At 48.5% G+C, this 19,360-nt stretch overlaps 1 long non-coding RNA gene across 1 annotated transcript; it reads left to right on the forward strand.

Annotated features, from left to right (window-relative positions):
• Window positions 1–10,375: 10,375 nt before the first annotated feature.
• LOC144119040 (uncharacterized) lies at window positions 10,376–11,870 on the forward strand. The gene is made up of 3 exons (XR_013312241.1): window positions 10,376–10,979; window positions 11,098–11,225; window positions 11,742–11,870. It is a non-coding gene; the product is annotated as an uncharacterized LOC144119040 (long non-coding RNA).
• Window positions 11,871–19,360: the final 7,490 nt, after the last annotated feature.

Here is a 19,360-nt window from a genome sequence, read left to right on the forward strand (position 1 = left end):
CAACACAACAGTAATGGCTTCGAGGTTTCCGTGAACACGAAGAAGCTGATGCCATTGCAAAAACTGCACGCGAGATCATATCACGCTAGATGAGCGTTTAGCACTGTTAAACAGGCCGCTGCGCTTGGTTTTCCTAGGCGCGGCACTCCCTACAACTTCGCCTCGCGCCGAAGCGGCGCTGCTGTCGCGCCGTCAAACTTGAGCTTGGGAGCCCTAGCTCTTAATACGGGCCTGGACGTTAATGCGTTCTTGAGCTCGTCAAAAGCGGCTTGCCTCTGTGGTGTCCAAGAGACAAGGTTGCGTTCATTTTTGCGTGTTAACTCCATGAGCGGTTGGACTCTTTCGGCATAACCAGGGATGAAATCGTGATAGTATCCGGCAAGCCTGAAGAAGGAACGCACTTGCTTCTTCGTCTTTGGAAGCGGTACGTTGACAGGCTTTTCCACCACCGTTTCCAACAGTCGGACGGTCCCTTTTCCAAGCTGCAGTGGTGTCCAAGAAAGGAAATGTTAGTGGCTCCGATTTCACTCTTCTGCGGCTTGTTCGTGAGGTCGGCCTCGCGCACCCTGCTAAATAGCCGGTTTAAAGTCCAAATATGCTCTTCCCAGGTAGAGGTCGCTACAAGAATGTCGTCGATGTAATGAACGACATTCCTATGTCTTGTAATAGAATGCGCATCAGGGGCGTAAAGATAGCCGATGCTGTCTTAATCCCGAAGGGCATATAGACGAACTGATAGTGACCGGATTGGGTAGAGAACGCTGTTTTTGGCCTCAATGCTTCCTATAAGAGTACCCGCCTGCAGCGTTTAGTCTGGTCAAATTTCGAAAAGTACACCTTGGTTCTAACCTCGGTAACTATAACGTCTGTTCTTGGAATCGGCTCTGCATCATACGCAAGCACATCGTTGATGCGTGGAAAGTCGATGCAAGTCCGATAGGTGTTGTCTTTCTTTTTAATCAGAACGAGAAAGGATTTGTATGGATATTTGGAATGCTCAATGACCCATAATTTCATCATCTCGTCTATCTCCTTTTAGACCACGTCGTCCTTCATGGCAAAATGAAACGGGTATTGTGGGGTATTCACGACTTCAGAAGTCGAGAGCATGAGTTGACACTCCACTAGATTAGTCTTTCCGGCAACCTCAGAAAAGTTGTCTGCTTACGTGTCAAGTAAGCTCCGAATATCCTGCTGTTTGTCGTCATCGAGCTTGGTGGAGATCTGCACGACTTCAATCCCTTTACCATGGTCCGTGCTAAGGGTAGGCAGTTGTTCTCCTGAGTCACCTTCTTCGAATACAACGAAAGATGACGCTTGCACAGTCTCTTGGAACGCACGCTTTTCGTATCTTTACAGCATATTGATGTGGAAAAGCTTCTTAGGGTTTCCCAAGTCGATCTAATATTATACGTCGTTCTTTTTTCCACAAACCACAAATGGGCCTTTCCACTGCATTAGCAGTTTACTGTGGCTGCTCGGCAAAAGAATCAGGGCACGATCTTCAACCTTTAAATGTCGCTTCTTGTTGTTCCTGTCATAGTATTTCTTGTGGGACTGTTGGGCACGCAACAAATTTGGACGTGCCGCTCTCACAGTTTTCTCGAGACGTTCTCTTAAATCGAGAACGCAACCATAGGTCGTCTTCGTGTCTTCTCCCAGCTCTTCCCGGGTCCAGAGCTCCGAGAACTGCGAGCAGTCCTCGCATGTGACGTCCAAATATCAACTCAAATGGAGAAAACTCCAGACTCCCCTGCGGCACCTCTCTGTATGCGAACAGAACAGGGGCGATATAATGATCCCATGTTTTGGGCTGCTCCTGACTGAGCTTCCGCAGCACCTGCTTAAGTGTGCCGTTAAATTTCTCCACCATCCCATTGCACATTGGATGGAAAGGGGTCGTGCTGAGATGTTTTACCGCCAAGAGATCATTGAGCGCTCTCATCATTTCGGAAGTGAAATAGGAGCCCTGTTCACAAAGGATCTCTCTCGGAAAACCTACTCATGAAAACATTTCAACCAAACATTCTGCCACGGTTGCTGAACCTATCTTTGGCAGAGCCACTGCGTCGGGATACCGCGTCGCAAAATCGACGAGAGTGAGAATATATCTATTCCCTTTCACCGACGTGGGCGACAGCGGATCCACAATATCGACAGCGACCCGATCAAATGGAGTGTCGATAATAGGCATGCGTCCCAATGGAGCTTTCCCTACTTTGCCTTTCGGGCACGTCCTTTGACACGAGTCGCACGACCTGACATACCTCTTAATCTCCCCCTGCACTCCCGGCCACTAAAATTCTTCCAGAACTCGGTCTGTAGTGTTCTTAATGCCCTAATGCCCCGCCAACGGGCTATCGTGGGCAAGGCTTAACACCTGTAATCTACAAGACTTTGGAAGTACTACCTGTCGAGCTTCTCTGTCAGAACCGAGGTGACAGAGGCGGTACAGCAAACCATTTTCTACAAAATACGATCGCGAAGCGCCGTGCTTGCATGGAACACCTTTCCTACTTTCACCCAACACGGCTTCAATGACTGATCGTCCCTTTGCTCTGCTTCTAGCATATCCTTGGTGAATCTCATGGGACCAACGCTTAAAGCAGTACTTTCCCTCCTTCGTCCAGAAGCTTTTTTTCCAGCTAACACCACTTTTGGGCCTTCGCCCTCACCATTCTCACTGGCAACCTCGTCATTGACTACTCCAGGACATAAATTAGAGCGCCCTCCAATTTTTTTTTCAATTAATATCTGGATTTTACGGCTCACGGGCCTCTGGTATATTTCCAATTAGGACATCGTACAATGGTGCCCCCATGCATTTTACCAGGACAGTGCCAGTGAAATAAGGGGAAGCGATATAGACTTCTGCCTCGGGAACTTCGAGGCTACTGCCATCAACAAGGAACACCGTAGATCTCGAGCCGGTGTGAGCTGAGTCAGGAACTAGGGCTCTCCGCACCACCACTGTATTGCTCCCCGTGTCCCGTAAAACATGTACGGGTAGGCCTCAGAGTTCACCCTCCTGTACAGGCATGTGTTGGGCGTCTGCAGGCTTTTTCCGGACAAGTCCAACCACCACCTTATCCGCAGCTGGTTCAAGCCTATCTGCTGTTGTGGACATCGTTTCAGGCGCAACACACTCTGGCTGAACACAAGAGGACGATTGCTTCACGTTTTCGTGCTTTCTTGAGAAGGAACTTACATAATGCCCTCTTTTTGGGCAGTAAACGCAATAAAGCTGTTTTGGCTTACAGCGACAGTCAGCGGCCTTATGACCAGGTCGGTTACAAATGAGACACCTTGCTGACTGTTTATTTGATGGAACATCCTTTTCTCTCGGGATGCCCACCTCGAACGATTCTTTTAACGAAGACAAGTTTCTTTGCCGCTGGACCTCTAGAAGTTGTCTGCTGCCTCAGCCATTTTGTCCAGCGTCTTGCACTCTCTCGAAGAAAAATCGCCAGACGAGTATGACAGCTCCTCATGAACTGTTCGGCCACCACCAAGTCACATAAATCATTGTACGTTGTGGCCGTACCCGACATCCCAACCCATCGATCAAAAAGACTTAGCAAGCGTGCTCCGTATTGCTCGCCTGTTTCTATATTAAACGGCTTACTTTCACGAAAGCTTTCGCGATAACTCTGTGCTGTGAACCGAAAATGTTGGAGCATGGCTAGTTTTGGCCTATCATAATCCATTGAATCTGCTGGAGACAATCGACCGAGCACACGGAGAGCCTCCCCAGTCAAAGACATACTGAGTGCTGTTGCCCATCTTTTCCTTGGGCCAGCTGTTCCCTTCTGTGATACGCTTAAAACGTTTTAGGTATGCGTCCAAATCATCCCTGCTATCGTCGAAAGGCGGGATCAATTTGTGTAGGCTAACCGCTACTGAGGTTCCCGGTGCGGGTTCTCGACTACTCCCAATGGCTTCTGCGAGACTTAATTAGAGCTGCAATCTATGCTCTTCGGCTTCTGCTAGCGACTTTGCATGCTCGCGTTCGGCTTCTGCTAGCGCCTTTTCATGCCTGCGTTGAGCCTTGCGTTCGGCTGCACGTGCTGCGCATTCCTTCTCTTGCTCGGCAGCTACCCACCTGCGCAGCTCGGCGTCTTTCAACCCGAACTCTTTCCTTAACTCAGTTAACTCTTCTAGCGTGCTTATCGTTTCCTTATACCCATATCAAACGGGCATTTCAAAGGCCCTCGAACCGATAGTCTATGGACTGAAAGGCGATCGAGCGCTTCTACACGGGCAGTTTCAATGGCCATCGAGTAAGTAGTCTATCGATTCAACGGAGCAGTGCGGAACTACAGTGGACTAGAATATTGGTTAGTGTGCTCATTGCGCCGCGTCGCCATAGGCCGTGGTGAAGCCGCCGGTGTCGACATTTTTTACTTTCCTGCTTGTCCGCTAGGTGCCGCCGCCGTTCCGAACACTGTAGTCGCCGTGGCACAAGTAGGTGCGGTCATGTGCTGGAGAGTCTTTTTTTTAGTTGTTTGTTGTGCTCATTTTGTGCTTGCTTTGGAGGATTCAGTGGCGTCCTTAGAAAATTATTTGGTTTTCCAGAAACCTGCAACGCAAGGTTTTATTTGGTTTGGTTTATGAGGGTTTAACGTCCCAAAGCGACTCAAGCGATGAGCGACGCCGTAGTGAAGGGCTCCAGAAATTTCGACCACCTGGGGTTCTTTAACGTGTACTGATATCGCATAGTATACGGGCTTCTAGAACTTCGCCTCCATCGAAATTCGACAGCCGCAGCCGGGATCGAACCCGCGTCTTTCGGGTCAGCAGCCGAGCGCCATAACCACTGAGCCACCGCGGCGGTGGCGGTGGTAATGCAAGAATGAAGCATCCTGGATAGATTGACAGAGTGTTCCGTAAAAGGAAAAAAATGCCGGGTCGCCTGCAGAACCATTGCTTCGCGCCGGGTTTCGACACCGGCTATGCCTACAGGAAAGATGGCCCGAAGGTAGCCCTCACAGCGTGCTGAGTTTCTAATTATAGTTTTTATAATCGTAATCACAGTTTTGAATCATAGTAAACTGCTTTTCATTTTTGGCTTGGTGAAATGCATTTCTCAGGGAAACTGCATGCGGAGATTTGGCCTCCTTGCTTGATGCGGAAGATAAAGACGCTGCTGAGATATCTGAACGTCGCATGCCAACAGGAATAATAGTTAAGTTGCCGGTTGATCAGGCTGGAGCGTGTCGTGATCATAGTTAGCATGTAGCCAAAAGTGACTCACGACTAGACTTTCACATCACAGGCTATGTAGCACAAAAATGTGTCGTAAAGGCAAAGTGTGAAAGCGGCATTGCCCTCCTAACTATGCCAGCCACTGATGACAGTTTTCAACTTCCAAGGCATGCAAAATACTGCGAGAAGGTATACGCCTCATCTACCCTTCCGCACTGCTCTATGATTCTGTGCTGAAGCTTGACAACCTTTGTACAGAATTATTCACCCAAAGCCAACTCCATTCAGAGAGCATATCTGATGTGCTGGATGTGGTCAGGGCAAGGCTGTGTAAAGAGGTTGGTTGCCATCTTCACGCAGAATTAAATTCTTTCCAAAGTAGTTTTAAAATTTTACATCGTAGCCAGGCTTCTCTTTTTTGTGAAAGGAGTGGACAATGAGAGGCCTGGCGGAGGTAAACGGGCCAAGCACTTGAAGTTGAGCCGTAGCTGAACCACTGCGACACTTTTGTTCTCTGTGCGCTGATCTCAAAAAACATAAATAAATTTGTCTTTGCACCATTTGAAGATGAAGTGCTTCGTGTAATGTTTAATTTCGAAATTTCAAAAAAAACGCGGGTTCGATTCTGGCCGTGGCGGTCGAATTTCGATAGAGGCGAAATTATAGAGGCCCGTGTGCTGTGCGATGTCAGTGCACGTTAGAACCCCAGGTGGTCGAAATTTCCGGAGCCCTTCACTAAGGCGCCCCTCATAGCCTGAGTCGCTGTGGGACGTTAAACCCCGATAAACCATAAACCATCATTTGAAATCTGCTGAGCAACTGCTGATGCTATGGCAGATGAGTTACAGCATGCAAGTTCAAAGGGATGGGTGGGTACAGGCAATTCGAAAAGAGCGAACGAGTCGCGAAATGAACTCCATGGTAATGGAACGCCAGAGTGAAATCGGCGAGCATGTGTGAAGTTTCACAGTCGTCATTAGCATTGATCAGAAGCGATATTTGTAAGTTGGGAATAAAGCTACACGCCGTGGCAGAACTGGTGCGCTCAAAGCATATGCTTTTAAGTCGCGTACGTCGGACGGTGCGGAGCGTCGAGTCCGCAATTTCAGCTGATGAGTTCTTGGAATCGCAAAGTGGCGGCTGCTGTACGCCTGCGCTCCACGCGCTTGACTCTGCCCTGCCTTCGCACGAATGAAGATATTATTAAACCTTCCTCCGCTAATGTCGAACAACACACATGATGCAAACTAGTTTAGTCCGCACAGGAACGATCTTTTGGCAGTAACCCGGCATTTTATCCCGTATACGCTTTGACCGTTTTCCCTGCCTTCCTACATTGAACACGACAGCAGCGCCGCCACGGCACCTCCGCCGTTTTGCGACAGCGGTGGCTTCACTCCAGCCCGGCCAGTGAGCACACTACCCCCCTTCTAGTTCACTGTAGCGGAACTTCATCTTGAAGGGTGCGTTCCAACACCATCAAGTTGACGGCTACTTAGACCATAGAGTTCCTTACTATTAAATAGAGGGAAAGCTGGCGCACCGCCTATGGGAGTTTGCATGGAGCTTTGTCGAGACCACCTGTACCACCATGGGCGCTCTAAGCATCATGGGGCGGAGAGCTACCGACTGCAGAACTACAACTTTTGGCCAATAATGAAAAAACAAACATTGTTCGATAATCAAGAATGTCCTATAATTCAATATTCTGTCTATAAATCGCAACAAACGACCAGAAAGACATGTAACTGCAAAGTTTGCTCAAAAATAAGCGATGGCTTGCTCTCCTACTGGCTAAGCATTGCAGACCACAAAAGCCAATATTTCGTGCTTAACAGGCGCACTTTTAAAAAGAGATACGTTTTTGAAAAAAAAATGTCGTATCAACATTTTAAAAAGTTTTTCCACAGCATTTCGGAAAACAAAAACTTTTTATTGGCGTCGTGTGCTGTTGCGTATTCGCTACTATGGCTTTTGCACACTACTTTTAAGTCGAAGTCTGCGCGCGAGTCTGCGCGCGGAGCGGGCCGTGGATACGGAATGCGACATCTCTGTAAAGCCACTCTGTGCTCCTGAAAAAAACCTACATTCCCGCACCAAGTAGCTCATCACCCCATGATGCTTTGCGCGCCCATGGAGCTTCAGGTGCAGTGCCGTCAGCTTTCCCTCTAGTTAATAGTAAGAAACTCTGCGACTTAGACGTCTAGCCGGACAGCCGCCATCTTTGGACGTGTTCCATTTCTCACGAAGCAGTCCAAGAAGAAGACTGCTTCGCGGACGTCGGACTGCAGTCGGAGTATGGATAGGCACCGTCCTTCAAGTGTGAGTCATTCCTTTAAGTTAATTGGTACGCAAACTAGTGGCTAATTAAACATTCTTCGTGGACGTGCGGTTCCTAGCGGTGATTCACGCAGGAGAGAATCGTGTGGTTGAAAGATTCGCTACAGCAGCTTACGCTGTAGGTCTGTTTACATGGTCTTGTTAAAATCGGACTATGCCGGCTCTCAGCGCCTTGATTTTTTTAATTAAAACTCGTCGCTGTCGTTGGGTTCTTCTCCGGCGTTAAGACGGCTGGCGTAACGGATTACAAATGTGTTGTTCTGTTGCTATATATATTAGCTGCATCAACACTTTCGTGCACATTCTTTTTATCTGTACAGTCTAAGACCAAACACACCGGCATGTTGCGAATTGATTTTAGTCTGTGCAAGATTAAAGCTCGCTGCTGTATTTAGGTTTTTGGCCGCCGCCGAGTACCACGTACGGCAGACCGCAGACTTAATGGCACGCATGTGTTTTTCTGTTGCAGTATCACCTTTCGCGCATATTAATATTGTGTTTACACTCTTTTGTATTCTTTTTTATGTGTACAGGGTCGTCTGGACTAGCACGTTCGAGGAGCATTATGCTCTAGAGGACAACAACAACAATAGTGTCAAAAATAAAAGAATAATGACACATGTCTTTAGCGTCGTCTTCAGAGAGCGGGCACTACCGTCTGCTACATGTAGATTGACCGATAGAAGCTGCCACCAGTCTTATTCACGCGTAAAATGATTGCAGAAGAATGATCGTCATTGCGAAGTTTAAGAAAAATCAGTATAACTGTCCATAAGCTTTAGTTACATTTTTATGCCGCGAGGCAGCATGAGCAGTTGACAAGTTCCAATATGTGGACATGTAGACGGTTTCCTAGACGTCACACTAGACGCCTTGTCGGACGTCTACAGAACTGGAACGCACCCTCACCAGGTACTGAGCGTCCCAGGTGAAGCGGGGATGTCTTGCAGACAGGGCGGACGCGGATGGTTGTAGTGCGACGCGCCGCTAGTATTGCGTCGAAGAAAGCGGCAGAAGGGAGCCAGGTGGTGGTAGCAGCGGAGATGAACACAGAGAGACGCCAGTGGACTCTTGTCGGCAGCCTGAAGAACTTAGCAGCAGCAGAAAGAACAAGCGTAGCCGAGACCCGTCGACGGCGGCCCGAAACGCCAGAGGCTGAAAGCAGGCTATCCAAGGGTGCCTTTAGGCAGCATGGACCCTCAATCCATCGGCTGCCACCTCGACGCTGGCAAGGAAAGCTGGAGGCTTGCGTCGGTGATCCAAGGGATGTCCACGGCAGCACGGACCAAACATCCTACGGCTGCCACCTCCACGCTTGAATGACACGACCTCCGCAGCCCTATCTCCCTTTACACCTCGGTTTTCTGACACGTCAGCTCTCCGCTCCTCGTGCTCGCCACGCTCCTTGTCGCCGTCGCCTCGCACACACCATTCGCGCGTGCACACGCGCAACGCAAGGCTAGCACGCGCAGCGCTCCGCTGTCCGACGCACCACTGTCGCCGCACCCAAAAATCCCCTGAAAATTGGTTGTGCACCTCACAGGGATAGAGTTAATGGAGAATACCTAAATAATCTGCCATTTGGTGATGACGTTGCCTTGTTGAGTCACTCAGGAGATGAACTGAAAATCTTGGTCAATGAGTTAGACAGACAGAGCAGAACGGTGGGTCTAAAAATTAACATGCAGAAAACCAAAATAATGTTCAACACTCTAGCAAGGGAACAGCAGTTCACAATTGGCAGCGACGTGCTGGAAGTAGTAATGAGATACGTCTGTTTAGGGCAGGTAGTGACAGCTGATCCGAATCATGAGAGAGAAATAACTAGAGGGATAACAATGGGGTGGAGCGCATATGACAGGTTCTTTCAGATCATATATAGCAGGTTACCAATATTCCTCAAGAGAAAAGTGTACAACAGCTGTATCTAATTACCGGTGCTCACCTAGAGGACACACCTGTCCATCGGTTTACTCCTTTTTCTTGTTTTATTTTTGTTGTGATTATAATCCCACATTTTCATGGGGCATTTCTCTATTTCTTCCTCCATGCCGACCGCTATTAGCGCTATTTGTTCGTCATTTAATTTTGCGTTTTCTTTTTGACTTCACTACATTTCTCTTTTGATCAGGGCTCCCAACTGTAGATTAATACGCTTATGATCACTTCCCAAGCTATGTTTCCCTCTTCCTCTATTTCTATTATTGTGAGCTTGCTATAATCCCCTGCAACATTAAGCAGTAGTGAATGGACGTCTGCATGATACAGGATTCCCACGTGATTTGTCCCTCACACTTAGTTCCTTTATTTACATTAAGTATATTGTGTCGCTCACAGAAGTCTAGCATTAACTTCCCGTTACAATCTGTGTATCCATCCAGATCCTCGATGTGGCCATTCATGTCACCCAGCAGAATAATATCGGCACTGTCTCCAAACTGCTTTATATCGTCATTGAGACAGTTAACTAGGTCCTTGTTTTCTTGCCTGCATTTGCCCCCTGTCCCTAAATAAACTACCCCTACCCATGTCCTTTTATCGGCAATTGTACCTGATACCCAGGCATGTCCTTTGCAAGTTGACTTTATTCATTGCCATTTTGTTCCTTGGTGTATCAGGGGCGCGATTACGGATCAGTCTCAATCGAAACTATCTCAAAAAGTGTCTCATATTGCCTCTCTCCTATTGGTCGGCGGCCATTTTGATTTTTTTCGTCACTGACTGACGTCGTAAATGGCGCAGAAGTGGTGACGTTGGCCATCTAATTATGCGGGCAGATTGAGATTTTGATTTTTTTCGTCACTGACTGACGTCGTAAATGGCGCAGAAGTGGTGACGTTGGCCATCTAATTATGCGGGCAGATTGAGACGATTTTTTGAGACTGGAAAAAGTAGTATCAACACGTTTGAGACAGAAAATGGCGGCTGTTTACATCGTCGTATACGCGGGTGACCGCGCGAGCAACGGTGTCGGAGGGTGCATGAAGACGACTTTGACGCGCGGGAGAGTTATTTCGAGGAGACTGCGCAGTGTCTGTGCGACGAACTCGCCGTTGAACTGGGAAGTGCGCGGGTGAGTGCGCTGTCAGTGGAGCGGCAGGTGCTGTGCGCGATGCGCTTCTTCGCCTCCGGTGGGTTTCAAGGCGTCGTTGGAAATGAAGAAAACGTCGGCGCAGCCCAACCGACTGTGAACAAGCCTTTGCGGCGGGCAGCGGAGACCAATGTCAACGTTGGGTAACAGAAGGGGGGTGTTCGCTTTCCGAGGAGACCCGAGGAGAAGGCGGCGGCGAAGGAGGGCGTCCTTTGCCTAAACGTTCGCCGCGGCAGCATCTCCGGCGTCGTCGGGTGTGTCGATTGGGCACTCATCACTATCAAGGAGTCTGGGGGCAGTGCTGCGAAGGAGCCGCAAGCGGTTCTACGCTGCGGACGTAATAGTGAGTATACCTCGGCCACTGTTTTTGACCGCATGAGTTCAAGTGCTACAAGTGCATGAGCTACAAGTGCGGGCCTCGGCAGCGAGAGTGAGTACGGGCTGTGCTTGTTTTTTCTCAGATCTGTGGCGCGAACATGTGCATCCTGGCCGTGGACTCGCGCTGACCCGGATCCTTCCGCGACGCGTTTGTCTGGCGGCATTCCGAGGCGGAGGAAGGCCTGCTGGACGACGGTGATTTTTTTTCTGGGTAAGCAGTAAAATAGCCGTGTCACCCGTCGGGCGAACTCAGTCACATCTATTGAGCTCCAGCACTATGCATTTGGCCGGATCTGCTAAAGCTACAAGAATCAGTCTGGACAGTTACACAAATGCAGACACTTTACAGTATGATACAGTGTATTGCCACCCTTTCCTTTTGTTAAATATAATTGTAGCAGAAACACAGGACACATATTACATTGTTGAAATGCATAGCCTTTCCTGTTGAAGAAACCAAAGCAAAATGCACCTGACAGCGCTTGTGTTTTGTAGGCAATCATAGCGCATCATTTATATGAATATGGTGGTAAAAGACTGACCTTACAGTAGTGCTCACTTATACATCTAAATCCTGCATGTATGTATGCTCTTGAATGTCATATTCAGCAAAGCCTGGATGTGGGCTACTTGGCGTGAGTTTTCTACTGTATAGCAGAGTGTCCTGTAATGCTGTTGAGATCACTGAGAAAGGACATGCTTAGCTGCATCATTTTTTGTTATGCAGGAGACTATGTCTACCCACTGGAGCCATGGCTGCCTGCACCAGTTGCATGACATTACAGACCTGACTCAGCAGAAGGCCTGTACAACACGCCACATGCTTTCACACAATTTGTTGCTGAGCGCTGTATTGGTGTGCCGAAGAGCTGCTTCCGTTGCTTTCAAGGGCACCGGATGCACCAGTGCCAGTGGAAGTGGACAGTGCGCATCATCACCGCACGTGCTGCACTTCACAGCCTCTGTTTGGATGTGCCCATATCAGCAGAGGGTGCAGGCGACACTACCTCTGACCCAGATAACAACGGGCCACCTCTAAATGGTGGCTGCCTCGTACAGACAGGATCCCTCCTCACCTGCCTCCTGAGAAGAGCATGCGGTGCTGTACTTTTGGCCTCTCTAGGACGACCCGTCTCCAGAGGAAGGCGTACCGAGGGATGGTGCAGCGGCAGTTGCGATGGAAAATCTAGCGTCCAGAGACGACTCACCATGCTGGCATAAAGAATCATATCAGGCACTCTTCCCCTGTTGCCACTGTCATTTCCTTGTGTCATTGCACAACACACATTTGCAAGTGTGTGAGCAATTGTGTGATGTGGTTGTGCCCTTGGCTAACCTGTGTGCAGCGAGAAGCCAGCAGTGACAAACAAGTGCCCCCCACCGGCTGCCACTTCATTTTCAGTGTGTTTGCTAGCATATCTTCCAGTCCCTCAGCAGCGTGTTGCACAGTCTCTTCCTGAAGACGGAAAAGGTGTTGAAGCAGCTCGCCCAATTTCTGAAAAGCATCATTTTGAACTCTCTTTTGTCAATGCTTATGTCAGCCCACCTGCCCCTTCTCTGCTGTCTCCTTCCAGCTTGGTGGAGTGCCTGTGGTCATTACCTGTGTGACGAACATGCATGAACCAAACGTGTAGTGCTGGAATAAGGCATGAAATATTTGTGATGCTTGTTGGAATCAAAAAGCTGTTTTTTATTGCAACATACATTCAGTAAGCGCGTTTATTTTTTTAGGCACAGCATTTGACACGAGTGTTTCTATTGCAGAAAAGGCAGTGTACATACAAGCATACTTTACCTTGATGTACAATTACCGTATGGCATTTCTGAGTGCAGTTAAGAAAAAAAATCTGAAAAATTGAGTTCAAAGTGCATGTTTTCTTTCATACAGAGGCTACCTCTACAATAAATATGGCATAGTACAGTGTACATGATGCATTTTCCGGACTACAAAACATTTTGGCACATAAGTAGTGTAAATACCAAAGCTAAGCTTTTAGCGTAATGGTGTGTGGCTAGGGGTTTCGCTCTGTGCTAAAAGCTGTACCTACTGCAAGGAAACCGCTGTACAACAATGCATAATAAAGATTGTAAGGTGCAGTGGCTACAATGACTGCTGAATGACTAGAACATCTTCACTGATAGACAAAGATGTGTAAACATCACAGACACATCATCAAGGAGATGGTGTGTGATTAGAGGTTAGTTTACAATCACAAATCATGCAACACCGTTACTGGAAATGCTCTACAGCTCTAAGAATATACAGGCAGCTCCATTGTGGGAAATTTTGAGCACTCGGTTATTGCCCTATAACTGACACCTAGCTTGGTTTGCGTAACGCAGGGCTATGAAGTCTTGTCCATGATGACACGAGACGGTGACAATGCCGAATGGCCGGACAAGCTCCTTGTGCTATCATATAATATGTGTGATAAGTGCAACTGCTGTCAAGCTACTTTTCGCCTAGGTATTTAATGTCCTAGTCATTTTCAACTGGCTGTTCCCTTTCAAACTGGAGTGGCCTGTATACAGGGTGTCTCAGATATGATGGACCATAATTTAAAAAAAAAAACAAGTGGTCTTCCGACCTGAAAGGAAGTGCATGTTAGAAGCTATGCAAAGTATTTAAAGCCCTTCAAACACTGCCCTCACCAAACCCAGTTATACCAACATCACTCCGCCTGCTGAGCAAAATACAATATTACACATCACTGCCCTGTCCTACCTACCTCACTGCCCTGGATCATATGCAATTCAAGCGCTGTGTACCAGCAAACATGAACAAACTTGCTCAACTTTCTGCCCAGTTGCAATTAGCCTCTATACAAGCAAACTACTTCTTTCCAGGTTGGCCCTGGATCTACTACATGATCAGTAAATAACGTTAATGGAACAAGCTCGTTCTCTCCTCGGTGACAATAGCAAAGTTATCAAGTCAAGTGCTTCCTTTCTCTCTAAACAAAGTGGAGCATAAACATCACAATTTCTGCATCTTGCACAGGAAAAAAAAGTAACTACGGCAACAACTGAACATAAACCGAACGGAGCTACAAAAATACAAACGGAACATCAAGTGCTTAGCCCGATGTGGGCGGCAACACTTGGTTACGAGGCAGAAGAGTGCTGCCACAGAGGCAGGCCGTGTCGGCTCTCATTTCCCGCACCGAGATTGCAAGCTATCAGCAGCTGCACCTGTCTGTCGGCAGTTGCTTCTATGTGATGATTCATGGTTTTCTGGTATTTTCTAAAGAAAATAAACAGAACCACACGTCACTCGGCGATCGATAGGCGCCGACCGAGAACACAGACTAAAGTTGTCTTCGTCGATTTTCGAGCCGAGCGCTGCTTGTAAGTTGATCTCGGCAGGCCCGTAGCATTCACTGCCTTCAATCAGATTTTTCTGCGCACCTAAGACATCCGCAAAGTACCTTGATTTTAGACGACACGCGAAAAAACAGGAACTAGCCATGGAATCAGCTGTTTTCTTGCAGGCCGCCATGTTCACGTTATGCCACTGCCAGCGCGTCCTCATGGCAAGAGAAGTTAGCCTGCAGCAAATTTAATTGCAAAACTGAGAATGCTTCTAATTTTCCCTCGTGTTGTTGAGATTGCAACACAGTTTACTACCAAAATAAAACATTACTTGTTTTCATTGCGTTTTTGATCATTTTCAGACTAACATGTTCACGCTATACCGCTGACAGCACACCTTCGCGGCAAAAAAAGTGACTGAACAGCAAACTTAATTGCAAAAATGAAAACACTGCTTCGTTTGCTTGGTGCTGTTGGGTTTTAAATACAGTTTCTTAGCAAAATAAAACATTACTCGTTTTTATTCACTGCGTCTTTACTGCAAAACATTAGTCTACGGTCCCTTGTCGTGCGAATAGTGGTTTCGGGGCGGAGCCCACCGCCTCCTTGCTCCGCATTGGCCGATTCGGCGGTCGGCATTACTCGGTGTCGTCATTTTGACGTCACTGTCTCAATATTGAGACAGGTTTTTGAGACCGATCCGTAATCGCGGACCCAGCATACCTACCCTCCTCGCTTCCTCTCCGTTGTTGTTCTGTTGCTTCCTTCTCAGACGTAGCCATCAATAAACGGTGGATATTCTAGATCCCTGAGGTGTGTCTCGCATAGTGCGTATACACCCACTTCTTCATCCTTTAACTGCTGCTCTATGTCTAACCATTTCACTGGGATGGTGTCGCCATCTGTAGATAGCCTGTGAAAAACACAAGAGCATCACCCACAAGGAACATAAGCTCAATACATATCCGCAGAACGCACTTTTGCTTCCACTTAAATACTTCATTAATGGGACCCTCCTGCTGGAGCCAGTGACGCTTGTCCGTTGAGCAAAAATATTTCATTTACTCACGCCCGCGGTGGTGGTGGAAATGATGAAAAGAATTCAGCAGGTAATGCTGCTAATATCTTTTTAACCGAAACCTCTTCAGTTCACTGCCCTCTGTCCTCTTTCTCAATAATTAGAAATAAGTAGCTTAGACACCGACCACCTAAAACCTTTGTAACCCATTGCAATGTCCAATTAGAATCGAAAGAAGCAATCCAGTTGGACAAGCTGCAGCTAATTGGAACCCAGTGACTCCAACTGGTTCCAGTTAACATCATTGGGCAACACCAGCAGGACAATCTGCTGCCAATTCGAACCCAGTAACTCCGATTGGTTCCAGTTAATGCCATTTGGCAATATCATGGAGTTGGACAAGCTGCTGCCAATTATAACCCAGTAACTCCATCTGGTTACTTAATACCAGTTGGAATTCGAATTGAAACCAACTGACTTTTTTAGCTTGGAGGCCTTTCACCCTGGCAGTTACATTAATGGTTGATCGCGAGAGGTTGGTCACCCAATGAACGCTGCAGCCTGCCGCGTGTCTGCCCCAACGTTGTCAGCGCTAATGCATTTAATCTCTCTCTCACCACCACCACGCATATCAAAACGCGAATAAGGCGTCCACTGACCAAGGCAGCAGTTATGCGCTCTTCCCTTCCTTAAAATCATTATAGAATGTTGTCAACACCAGCGCCAATTAACGAACACAATGAACGCCAATGGCCTATAGCTTCAATGGCGCGTTTCTGCCACAACGTTGCCAATAAAATGCCAACGCATGCAGATCGCGTGTCACTCGTAGCCTAAAGAAACTGTGGGGCAGATTACACTCCCGTATAAGACTGATGACACAGCGACGCTGTTTTAGTTTGGTTCGACAGCGTTAATCGTGATTATACGCGTCATTTCTGTCTGTTGTCCTCTATAGCACGCCCTGGGCCACTGCGCGGTCAGCTGGGTCTAAAACTCACTTGCTCAATAAAGTTTTTTCTGTCTGTCTGTCTGTCTGTATAGCACGCCCCCATCCCTTAAGATTACGACATCCTGATGTCGACGCATCTAGTTGCGTACACGGCGCGTTTTCTCGACGCGTCTGGTTGCGCACAGGACCGTGCTCGAGCTCATAACTCGAGATCTTCTGCAACTCGATGACGTTTTGACGCGCTTCACTTGCAAGACATTCGGGATGTGACCGAAGTCGTCGCATCTGTTCTTGAGTAGCGGCGCGCCGGCTTTCGCGCCGGGCTTCCTCTTGTTCGGGAGCGGTCGGGCCCGGATCGTTTGTCGACGCATCTGCATGGTTGCACACACGCTTCGCTCGGTAACACGGGCTCGGAACTCGGCCCCATCTATCTTCGTCGGAGACACGGTCGCTTTGTCGTCGGACGCCGGAGCGCAGCTCCTTTCATTATAACCTCCCCCCCCCCCCCCCAACGCCCCAGAGGGCGTCTGGGTTTAAAGAGACACTGAGGAGAACTCTATCGAATTTTTTTAGTTAGCAAAATGTGATAGTTCGGCATTTCATGGCTTTGTTGCCGCTTGTCCGGGAGCGAATTAAAGATGCATTTATTTGAAAGAAATTTGGATTGGAAGTTCGAAAAGTTTTTCCCGCCGTTCCGATTCAAACTCGATAACTCTTATGACGTCACGGAGAACTCTATGACGTCATGGGACCGAGTGACGTGGAACGTGACTTAAACGCAGACTCCGTGATTTCTGTTACCTAGCGGTGCGGCCTAGCAGCTGCCGAAATGAAGGCTACCTTCGCCGCACATTGAAAGCACCTATCGGGGGTCGCTACCGTCGCTTCGTTTACGTTTGCACCGGCGTCTTGCCAGCGTTACGATGGATCCCGTTCGCGAACCTGACGACGTAGTCCTCGCAAAAACTCCGGCTTGCATTTCAGCGACCTCGGCCCCACAGCGCGTGCGATGCTTTTGAAGGAGCAAGGTTAGGTTAGGCGCCGGCGGGTCGTTTCCCCCTTCCGCCGTGAGCAGCCGTTGCAAACAAAATATCATAACCCCAGTGCGGGGAGTCGCGAGCGGACAGGACAAGGTCGGCGCGTTGCACCCATCGGAGGTTGGCCGGGGCTTTGGGGCCAACGGATTGGGATTCCTTGAACAGCGCGGTTGCACGGTGCAGCAGACGGAGTCGAGGTCTTCCACGGTTGCAAGGGCTAAGTTATTTATTTATTTTTTCTGCCACAAAAAATGGATGGGTTCTCAAGGGCGATCGGGTTAAAATTGGCGGCTTGAAACTAAAGCCGACGCACGACGCTTCAACGGCTTCCGCAAGATCCAACGGGTCCACTGGATCGGGCTCTCTCGCCCGCTTGCATGTACCCTCATATTTGTACTGTGAATGGATTAAATTAGCCGAGAGCTCGAAAAGAACAACTCCGTCCAACTGCCAAAGCTATTGAATTACGTCACAACACGCACCTCGCCGCGGAGCCGAATCAGTCTGGCGGGCTGTCGACGGCTGGCGCACTCGGCGCGAAATAGAGACATGCTCCAAGTCTCCGCCAGTGCGGTCAGAGTGCGCCGAAGCCGCCGAACGCGTCGGCGGTCAAGCGCAGTTGGTGTATAGAGGGTCTCGCTTTGGCCGACGTGACGTCGCCGTGCAGCGCGGCGCGCGTTACGCCGTTGCAAACTCGTGCGCGCGTTACGCCGGAGCATAAACGCGCCTTAACAAAGCCTGCGCTTAACCGCTAACCAACGTATTCGGTGGCGGCATCTATGGGAGCCACTGAAAGCTCCCGCCCTTTCACTGAATAAAAAAAAAATTCTGTGTCGAGGCTCGGAAACGAACCAGGGCGTTTGGAGCTTGAGGCGGCTTTTCTTTTCTTTATTGCCAGTTTTTACAACAGTCACATCCCTCCACTAAGACACGCTGACCGCACTCAGATCAACGAAGCAATTTAAAACTTCTTCAGAGCAGCAAGTTCATCCAACACGGGCAGCCACTCAGGTGGCTCAGTTGGGCACGCTAAGCTTCCCGCACGTACATAACACTTTCTATAAAATTTTCTCTCACTGGCCGAACATTTACATCAGCATTTATAAATGCCATCCTTGTTGTCCATAAACTATATGCAGGCCGAGTAGCATGATGAAGTCATAAGGAAAACCCCCCTCGTCACCTACAGGCAAAAACCGGATCCCATACGGTGTGATTGGCAGGTCTTTCTTTAACGTTCTTTGAAGAATGTCCCAATAAAATACAGGGTCCCAACAGTCGATGAATGAATGTTCGATCGTTTCTGGCTTTTTGCACAGGAAACAATTTACTGTCCATGGCACAAAAATTCCCTTATTATCTAGCCATGTTTTGACTGGAAGTGTGTTGCCATGGAGTTGAAAGAAAAAGCTTTTAACGCAGGGTTTTACTGGCATTCTTTTCACCCTTTTGAAAACATCCTTCCCTGAGCCTGCAAAGCTTAGCTGTCGGTACATTGGTATGGGTAGACTCCGCCACGATGGCTCAAGGTATAGCCATCAATAAAGGCGAATGCACTCTTCCGATGCAGAAATCTCCGCGCTTTCGCAACGTATATCCTGGCCTTACAGAGCTAGGTCATCAGCAATTTTTCTTAACTGCCTTGTACCTTGTCTCCCGTCCCTAATAAACGATTTCCGTTGAGTAGTTTGAAGTTGACTGGTACAGCCGGGAACGTTTCGCTGGGCGAGCGTGCGAACACACAAGTGCTCTTTATACTGCGAACTGCCTTGTACGATCATCTACCATCGTGCCATCAGTTTTTCATCGACCGTGGCGATCATCTGACCAGCCTAAACAGGCTCCTTCGAAGGTTAACTGGCACTTGAAGCGGCACTTGGAGTTCCTCTGCTGTTCGGCGCTTGTATATGGAGGCACGTCAAAAACGAAACCACGGGGCACGCAATGCTCATAGGTGTGAAGCGCGATAAAAAATCGAAACTCTCCTGGCCGACTGTGGCGCCGCCAAGCATCGGTTTTCTTTGCTT

This window comes from Amblyomma americanum, chromosome 2 (genome assembly GCF_052857255.1).
Source record: "Amblyomma americanum isolate KBUSLIRL-KWMA chromosome 2, ASM5285725v1, whole genome shotgun sequence".
Classification (NCBI taxonomy): Eukaryota; Metazoa; Arthropoda; class Arachnida; order Ixodida; family Ixodidae; genus Amblyomma; species Amblyomma americanum.